Raw genomic sequence first — 10,551 nt, 5'->3', positions numbered from 1 at the left:
AGATTATTTGAAATGGAAAAGTTATTTTTTAAGCACAATGTTGTGTATTTTTTAATGAAACGTTTTATACAAAAATTCTACATACATTTATATGAGAAGGAATCTTCTTAAGGAAACAATTTTTCATACAAAATAGTCTTCAGTCAATAAACATTTTCTATAGTAAAGATATCTCATATCAACCAATTCATTCTATAAAGTAATAGTCAGCTTTCAAGATAGGCTTTTCATAAATTAATTGTTCTGATAAAAATGTATAACTCCAAACGATTGAGCTGTATCTGAGCTTGGTATGAAATGTAATATGCGTTTTTGCTGATGTTTGTAGTACCCAAAAATTTTGATCCTGCAGCCACCTTAAAGTATACCAATTAGCTAAGAATCACTTACTTAATACATAACGATATGAATATCAGTAAGTTGCAATTTAAAACAAGCAGAAAAGTAAAGGTGGCCATGAACGACCATATGAAACCCTATACATGAATGTATTTTAAAAATTATAAATTTTTCATAAACCACTTGTAATGTTGAAATTTACTTTAATTTTGAAGTATTTAAATAATATATTAAAAAAAACAAATTTTCGAAAAGAGGTTTTAGATGGGAGTTAAGGTGAAACATGGACCGATACTCATAAAATTTGGAGAAGAAGCTCAAATCAGGAGATGCAGTTGTATGTGTAGCTAGGTGTAATAATGGACCGATTTCAACCATTTTGAATAGGTTTCATATCAGTGCCGAAAAACACGCTTGGAACAGATTTAATAAAAATACAGGTAAAAATCGATCTAACAAATTGTATGAGGATCGGTACATAATTGAGACCATAAATAAGATTCCCTACAGAAAATGACCTTAACGCTTAAAAACACGAATATTCTACATAATTAAGTTTCTTAATAATTGACCCTACCCACCGAGTAACATCCCTTTCAGACTAACTTTATAAGATCATTGCTGGCTTAACAATATGTGCACAAGTCTGAAGTTTGACAAGCAACTTTTATTGGATCGTCAATCTTCCTATCGTATTTCATTCGGAATTTGTCGGTAACGCACCCTATTCGCGAAATAAGTTCCCCTTCAGAAAATTACTTTAGCGATAATTACTCGCATAAAAATTCAATTGAAGCTAGTTTTATATGAATCAAAATCGGTTTACAATATGTTGTAAGGATCGGCCATAAATAAATTTTATAGAAAACAAAAGATTAATACCAATATTTATATGAATTGGTCAATAATAAAATTCATTATAAATTATTAAACTGTAGTAAAATAACAACAAGTGAAAGTGTTACATTCGGCTGCGCCGAATCTCAAATACCCAACTTCAACACGTCTACCATATACCGAAAAAAATATTTTTATTAAATTTTTAAATCGTGAGCGTATGAGTAATTTTCTGAAGACATTCAAATGCGTCTATTATGAACCAACACTCATGAAAGTCTGGTAGACCGGAGGTGGTGGATTCGATTCCCACCTATTGCACTGGTTAAGGAGCGCACAACAGGCCCGATAGAGGCCTTTATGTACGTCCTTCATTCGAACTAACTAACTATAGATCTTGATGTCAAATTTAAACAAGTAAGAATGTTATAGTCGGTCAAGCCCGACCATATAATACCCTACACCACAGTGTATTTCGCGGAATAATTTGTTTCCTTCTAAATTATTAAATTAATATTTTTAAAGTTAAGAAGTGCTTAAGCCCTCCCGACACGCCACGGCTTATTCCAAGGGAGAGTAAATATGTTATTTCACATATTCGATGTCTGTAAAAAAAATGTATTTAAGGTTAAATATAAAATTTAAGCAATTACTAAACTTTATCGTTTCTAAGTCATCAATGCTAGTATAAAACTTGGTTTGGCAGGTTTTTGTCCAGATACAAGTGTATAAAACACAATTATGAACTTAAAAGCCCTATTCGGCGGGTTCAGTTGTATGGGGGCTAGGTTAAATAATGGACCGATGCAAACCATTTTCAACAGGCTTCGTCTACTATACCATAAAAGATCATGTGCCAAATTTCATTGAATTATCTCCAAAATTGCGATCTGTAGTTTGATTACAAGGTTTACAAGCCCTATTCGGGGGTGTAGTTGTATGGGGGCTAGGTGAAATAATAGACTGATCTTAATCATTTTCAATAGGCTTCGTCCCTGGGATAATATAAGATCATGTACCAAATTTCATTGAATTATCTTAAAAATTGCGACTTGTAGTTTGATTACAAGGTTTACATGGACGGACGGACATCGCTAAATCGACTCAGAAAATGATTCTAAGCCGATTGGTATACTTTAAGGTGGGTATAGGACCAATATTATTGTGCGTTACAAACATCAGCACAAACCCAATATACCCTCCCCACTAAAGTGGTGCAGCGTATAATTATGAAAATTCGTATCTTAATAACCAAAACTCTTTTCTAAAGGGAACCTTTTATAGAGTCAATTATAGATCAGATTAAATTCGTAATGAAAAATTATGTTCCTAAGTATAAACTTTCTTATGTCAATTTTCATCGCTGTACTAGTAATTTTCCGAATTTTATTCAAAAAATTATCTAAAGAGGATCTTATATGAGGGTTATGGTCAATTATTGACCTATACTCATAACTTCTTGTAGACTGATTTTGGTTCATATAGAACTTATTTACATTGAATATCATCTCTGAACTCGCATCGGTTGAGAGATTCTGGGTCGCGAGAAACTAACATACTTGTATCACATTTTATCACTATATTTGCATTTTTTTTAACCAGTAATTAGCGTTAAAAAATTTTTTTCAAAGGGACCTTGTATGTGCAGGAGGGTAAATAATGGACGGATCCTCCCCAAATCATGAAACTTATGTGCATCGAATTTCCTTGCTATATTCTTATTTTTAAGCCAGTAATGTACTTTATAGTGATTTTCCAAAGAAGACCTTATATGGAGGGTAGGGTCAATTATAGGCCGATCATAAAAAATTGGTAGAAAGATTTTGGCTCATATGAAACCTTTTTATGTCGAATTTCATAGCTATACTCGTGCTTTTAAAGTAGTTATTCTCGTTACAGTTGTTTTTTGGAGGTCCACTTGTATAGGGGCTATCCGAAAAAGTGAACCGATATTGCCCATTATCAATACATAGCAAACCTTAGTAATAGAAAATATTTGTACGAATTTAATAAGGAAACAGAATTTATATACTTTTATGGGTCCATGAACAATATTTCGATGTGTTACAAATATAATGACAAAATCAATATACCCCCATCTTTTTTGTTTGGGACACCGGCTTCATTAATACGTGAAAGTGTTAACTGGTGTAGGGTACTATATATTCGGCCCACCAGACTACAATTTATTATTTGTTTTTATATATCTGTTGTTCTTTTCAATTTTTAAATTGTGTGTTTTACTTAAACTGTGTTGTTTGACTAACTACATATCTGTGTACGTGTGCTCTTCTGTGCTTGTGGGTGTTTGATAGAGCGTGTACAGTTGTGGTAAGCAATATAAAATGAGCGTATTGGGAAAAAAATCAAAAAATTGGGAGAAACAATAAAACATAAACTCTAAAAAACACAAAAAACATGCATACGTGAGCTTTTAACACAAAAATATTGGCAGTTACTCACACATACGCAAATCTAGTCACATCTACTTGTGCAAACATGCACACAAACACAAGAACATGCATAAACAGATCTATCTAGACATATAAACATTTAGCCACAAATTCTCATACGTACATACATACAAGTTAAATAAGAATATTTGAATGAATGAGTGAATGGACCACAACTAGCATTTTCCACTCTGGGATAAACATTCAATTTGCATATTACATAATTGTGCTTTTGGCTTAAACGCACTTTTCAACATAAACAAAAACAAGAACAACTGAATGAAGTAAAGTAGCCATCATTCACACACTCTAACGTTCCCATACATACTTTCACACACACACTCCCGCTGATTATTTACCAATACAGCCATACATATAGACATGCAAAGAGAAAGAATCTGTTAAACAGAACACACGCTTTTAACCAAATATGAGCGTAAAGAAGAATAATATTAAACTGCTGCTGGAAATATGATTTCCTTATTAGGATGCAAACAATTTTTATAAAATTTATTATTAAACATTTTTTTTATTTATTTTTTTTTCAGATAAATGTTATTAAATAGATTCGATAGACGTTTGGTTTGTTAACCTATAGATAAGAGTGGTTCGGGTGTCCTCACTGCCTCATAATCTATATATTTTTATACCCACCATCAAAAAAGATGGGGGGTATATTGATTTTGTCATTCCGTGTGTAACACATCGAAATATTGCTCTAAGACCCCATAAAGTATATATATTCTGGGACCTCGTAAGATTCTAAGTCGATCTAGCCATGTCCGTCCGTCCGTCTGTCCGTCTGTCTGTTGTTGGCACGATAGCGTCCACAAAATAAGAGATATTGAGATGAAATTTTCCCAAAATATATCTTATTGATCAGAAATGTTTGGTATTGAAAATGGGCAGTTGGGGGGTAGTTGACCCTACCCCCCATAAGAAGTCCCTCCATAAATTTTTTAATGCTCATTACTGGCTTAAAAATCGGATTATAGCAATGAAATTACACAGAAGTAATATTTATACAAGTCAAAATTTACCAAATTTTATGTGGATCGGTTCACAATTTAACCTTCCCCCATATAAGGCCCCCTTCAAAAAACGACTTTAATGTTAATTGTGGGCGTAAAAATACGAATATAGCAAAGAAATTTGACATAAGTATGTATCTTAGGAACCAAAACATTTCCACCAAATTTTATGTGGATCGGTCTATAATTGACCCTACCCCCCATATAAGGTCCCCTCCATAAAACTACTTTAACGCTCACTACTGCCTTAAAAATACGAGTATAGCGATGAAATTTCACAGAAGTTTTTCACAAGTCAAAATCTCTTTACCAAATTTAATGTTGAACAGGCCTTAATATTAAAAATACGAGTATAGTAATAAAATTCGAGTCAATTAAGTTTATTGCCAGTCAAAAACTCCTAACCTAATTTTATGTGGATCGAACCTTAATTGACCTACCCCCATATAATGTCCCTATCAAAAAAACTAGTAATGCAATAAAAAACGAGTAAAGCGTTGAAATTCGATATAAACCTGACCTGTAGGAACTAAGATCGTTCTACAAAATTTTACGGAGATCGGTCTATAATTGACGCTACCCCCATATAAGGCCCCTTCAGGAAATGATTTTAAAGCTCAGTACTGGCTTAAAAATACTAGTAGATTTATGAAATTCGACATAAACTAGTTTCGTGTAAGCTAATATCTCTATCTCTTTTATAGGAACCGAAATCTTTCTATCAATTTTTATGAGGATCAGTCCCCCATATAAATTCCGCCCCAGAAATGACGCGAAAAATACGAATATCGCAATGCAACTCGACATAAAACAATTTTGATTTAAAATCTCACCACCATATTTTATGACTTTTATGCTCCTTAGTGGCTTCAAAATACAAGTAGATCGATGAAATTTTAAACAAATAAGGAACTGAAATCTTCCTACAGACTTTTATGAGAATTGGTCCATATATGTATGTATAAATACCCCTACTCGCTATAAAAATTAGCACTGTCAATAGTAAAACCCCTATTAATGGACCCTTATCAAATGTTATCCTGATGTTCTCATTAATATCGATATATAATAATAAAATATTCAAAATATCAAAGTTCATTTATATAACAGTGATTTGATGGTGGGTATAAAAGATTCGGCATAGCCGAATATAACACTCTTACTTGGTAATTGTGAGAAACTCCCAATTATAACAGAGCATTAAACAGCATCTTACATACAACCCATTATACGGTTATGCCTAGTTTAAGATAAGTCTTAAACGCCTAGTTTAAGACTTCACTTTGGAAAATTTTCAGGTGTCTCCTTTGGATTTTCGAACGGTTTTTCAATTTACATTAAACATCGTGCAGAATCTTATAACCTCTTATTCATAAACAACATATTATTTATAAAACGGAATTTTCATACGAAATATGATTTATAAATGGTTTATAAAATAAAATTTCGTTTATGAATAAGGTCTTAAATTTTTTTTCAAAACTTCAATAAACATTGATTCCCAATCAAGTACATTTTTTTTAAATTCAATTCACCCTAATACCTGCATGAGCAATAAATGGCAGTTTGGTATATGAAGTACCCACACAAGTAGTTTACCAGTATACATAGAAACTACAGCTGTTTGTTGCCAAAGCTTTTCCATAATTATGACTATATGCATTTAAAAATTCGCAAACAATTTTCCCACCAACATTTCAGAAATAAAACAAAGAGATGAAAGAAACCCAAGTAAATTTTAACTATGAATGTAAGTTTTTTGTTGTTGTTGCAGTTGGTGGCAGTTGTACAGAAAAATTTAGCAAAAGGATGTAGCAGGGATGGCAAATGATATTTTCAAATTGTACAAAACCGTTTTAAAAGTGTTCTTTTTTTTGGGTCAGATTGTTCCAATAGTAAATTTTTACAATTTCTACAATAAAAGCATATTAATCCGACTTTTTCACTCAATAACCTAATCAATATTTGTAGTACATTAGTCAGTGTGCACTGTTATATAACTCTTTCACGTATACGGGACACTGCTGTTCCAAGATTTTTTTTAATTTTTATCGATTTTCTCGATTTTGAGCGTAATTTTAAGTACACAGCTACAGTAAATGGTTATTTCCAATGAAAAATGAGTTATTTTGTAGAATTTTATGTCACTACATGCTAAAAGGGATAATATCCTGTGATATCCTTCGAAAACACTGTTTCCATTTTTCATCAAAAATTATCAATATACGTCAATATAAAGTGTGTGGTGAAGTCAAATCTATGAAAAATCGAGCGGTTAGTTTTGTGCGTGAAAGGGATAATAAGCAATATAGGAATAGGTATTTTATACTAGTCTAAAGACTAAAAATACTTTAAACGTCTAGTTAAAAGTACTTAAAAACTATAGATAAGTCAATATTTAATACCATTTAATCAATAGACTGCTCCTTAGACTGGTCAATAGATAGTCTATTGTATCTCTATAGACTAGAGGATAGATAGTCTATAAACAAGACAAAGGACTAGTCTATAGATTATTGTCTAGTTGTAGAATAGTCCATATACGACTCCAAAGAATAGAAAAGCGGTCGGAAAACGATAAAACTTAAATGTAATCTGTTTGCTAAATGTTGTCGGGGTACAATCTTTTCAAGTACCGTAATTCCGTAATATTTTAATTTAGTAATGACAAATTTCTGTTGCATTAACGAATTCATAATTCTGTAACTTTTTAACGACGTTTGAATATTTTAACGACAAAGATCGGAAAATTGTGAAAATGTCAAATGTTTTGTATTAAAATATTTTCATAATATAAAATTATTAATGTGAACTTTTTATTGTTGTCTTTAGGTTGCCGATATTTTTCGTTAATTACTTATTATGTTTAACGAAAAAAAATCGCTGAAATTATATTCAGAATGACACAACGACAATTATTGTTAACTTGCGAATTTTTACTAATTAACGACAAAATTTTATAGTTAGGTTGATAAGAGGATGAAATCCGAAGAAATACACCTAGGCTTCTATCGGGCCTGTTGTGGGCTCATTATCATGAAAAAATTAACTGAAGGAATTATTTTTCAGTGTTGTGAAATTCAGTTTCCTGGACGTAATTCCTAAGAATTTTCCAATCAGCGTTAGTCAGGAATGTTTTTTTCCGGAATAATAACACTTCCAAGATACTTGGAACTAACTTCAACGAATGCATAGCAAAGTTTCACTGTCCTCTCCACACCCCCCGGGGGCTGTTACCTTGGCGAGACCCCCGCCTTGGTGTTATTGCAATCCCGGGGTATAAAGAGGTGCCCAATACCTCCAGTCTCGCCGGGACTAATACTTATACTAAATGAGTTTTGGAAGTGGACCTTCGTACGATAGTTTTGACTTATTATAGGCCAATCTTGCTAATGCAAAAAAAAAAATAAGGGAATGATTTGTATATTAACAAACATATTAATATTTTTAATGAACTAAAATCGTTTAAGTGATTTTTGAAATGATTTTATCTATATATATATATATATATATATATATATATAATATTATATATATATATATATATATATATATATATATATATATATATATATATATATATATATATATATATATATATATAATATATATATATATATATATATTATATATATATATATATATATATATATATATATATAAATGTGTGTTTGTTTGTATGTTTGTATGTTTGAACGTTATAGACTACTAAACGGCTGAACCGATTTTCACAGCGTATTCCTGTATGTCTGAAACATGTAATAGGTTACTTTTTATTTCGTAATTTCAAGTGGGCGAGGAGCCACGCCCACATTAAGAAAATATAAAATTCGTATATTTGGGATAATATAACAGCTAGAGTCCTCAAATTTTGTCGGAGCCACTTTAGTGTCCTTATGATTATTTAGGATAAAAATTTGGCGCACTAGCGTTAGGGGGCGTGGTACAATTTTTCATAGATAGATAGAAATTGGCGAACTTGCAATAAGAAATAAATAGATCATTAATCTATTATTAAGATTTTTAAATTATAATAAACCTTAAAGAAAAATTTTATAATTTAGTAACTAAATAAACATTTTTTTGGTTATTATGTATTTGTTTTGGTAGGGGTAGCGAAGCACACCATGTATTAGCTAGCTGACTTTATATCGATGAAATCATATATAAAGAAAATATTTTTGTGTCGAATTTTATCACAATAAATTAATTTATCAATGAACTGTGTAAGTTAATTTGATTCTCGGAAGTGAATCTTATATGGAAGCTATGACCAATAAAAGTTATGACCAATTTTATCCCAATAACTTTATATATCAATGAATAATGTGAGTTTAAGTAATTTTCAGAAGTGGACCTTATATGGAAGCCATGACCAATTGTGGACCGATCGGAAAAAAAAGAAAATTTAGTAGAGTAATTGGTAAAAATATAGAACATATTCGTTTTGAATTTCATTAAAGAAATATGCCCGGAGGTGGGTCTTATATGGGAGCTATGACCAATTATGGACCGATTTATTTAGTAGAGTGATTGATATATATTCAGAACATATTCGTGTTGAATTTTATCTCGACAGCTCTATTTATCAATAAAATATGCCCGTTTAAGTGATTTTCGGAAGTGAAGATTATATGATAGCTATGACCAATGTTGAACCTATACAGATCTACGTTGGTATTGTGATATGTATTCATATTATATTTACCTGTAGAAAATTTTATGTTGATATCAAAATATTAAATGGAGTTATTAACGAAAAACTAATTTTTGGAAATATATATGGGGACTATGGGAAATTTTGAATCAATTATTATGATTTTCAACAATAATGTGCGACAAAAGTAGTTTCTGAGACAACTACCCAAGAAATACGAAAAAACGTAATCTAAAATTTTTACTCATAACTTCTTATGTTGTAAACCGATTTTGGTGATTTTCAATACCAAACTGTACCGGATAGTAGTAACTATTTTAGGTGAATTTCATTTATAAGCGTATTTTACTCAGACAGACAGACACATGGACGTACAGACGGACATAGCTAAACCCCCGTTTTAACTCTATTGTGATATCGACAGATAGACGGACATGGTTGTATTGTATTAGAATAAGTACCCAGAATATATGTACTTTTGTAAGGATATGACTAATATTTTGATGTGTTACAGATGAATTGACAAAATAATCTTTTTTGATGATGGGTATATAGAAATTATAAGTGACATACATATTTATTGCAAAGCTACTTTTCTACTTCATTAAAATTTATTGCTAATATTACCTTCTTCAAAATTTCCTTTTCTTTTAAATTATATTTCGATATATATCATGGAGTTCAAAACAAAAATGGAACCCTTAAAATTACTTGTTTAATATGCATTATCACTTACCTATACTTATAAACCTTAAGTATTTACAAAATAAATATTTTTGTTATAATCTATTCTTCATATTGTTTATTTAGTTCCCATTATATTCACTCCTCCTTTAAATTAACCTTTATTGTGTTTACACTTTTTCACAAAGTGTTTGTTTAAGTTGTCCTTTTTATTATTATTTAATTTTTTTTCAGCAAAAATTGTATTAAGATTTTTTATCAATATAAGAGAGATTAAGTTCTCTTCGTCAGCATTATTACGTATAATTTATTATTATTATTTTATATATGGTACAACCATGTTGTATACAGATTTTTTATTAAATAAAATGTTTTGTTAAAACGATGATTTAAATTTTATTGCAAAAATTTCTTACAAAATAATAATAAATTATCCTGATGTAAAAATTAATTTTACGTTAAGTGTAATTTCAACATTAAACATGTAACAAGTTATATTCGGGCGATGCCGACCATAAGATGTTATAGTCGGGCGAGGCCGACATACACC

This window comes from Lucilia cuprina, chromosome 2 (assembly GCF_022045245.1).
Source record: "Lucilia cuprina isolate Lc7/37 chromosome 2, ASM2204524v1, whole genome shotgun sequence".
Lineage (NCBI taxonomy): Eukaryota > Metazoa > Arthropoda > Insecta > Diptera > Calliphoridae > Lucilia > Lucilia cuprina.
This window is presented reverse-complemented; position numbering follows the sequence as displayed.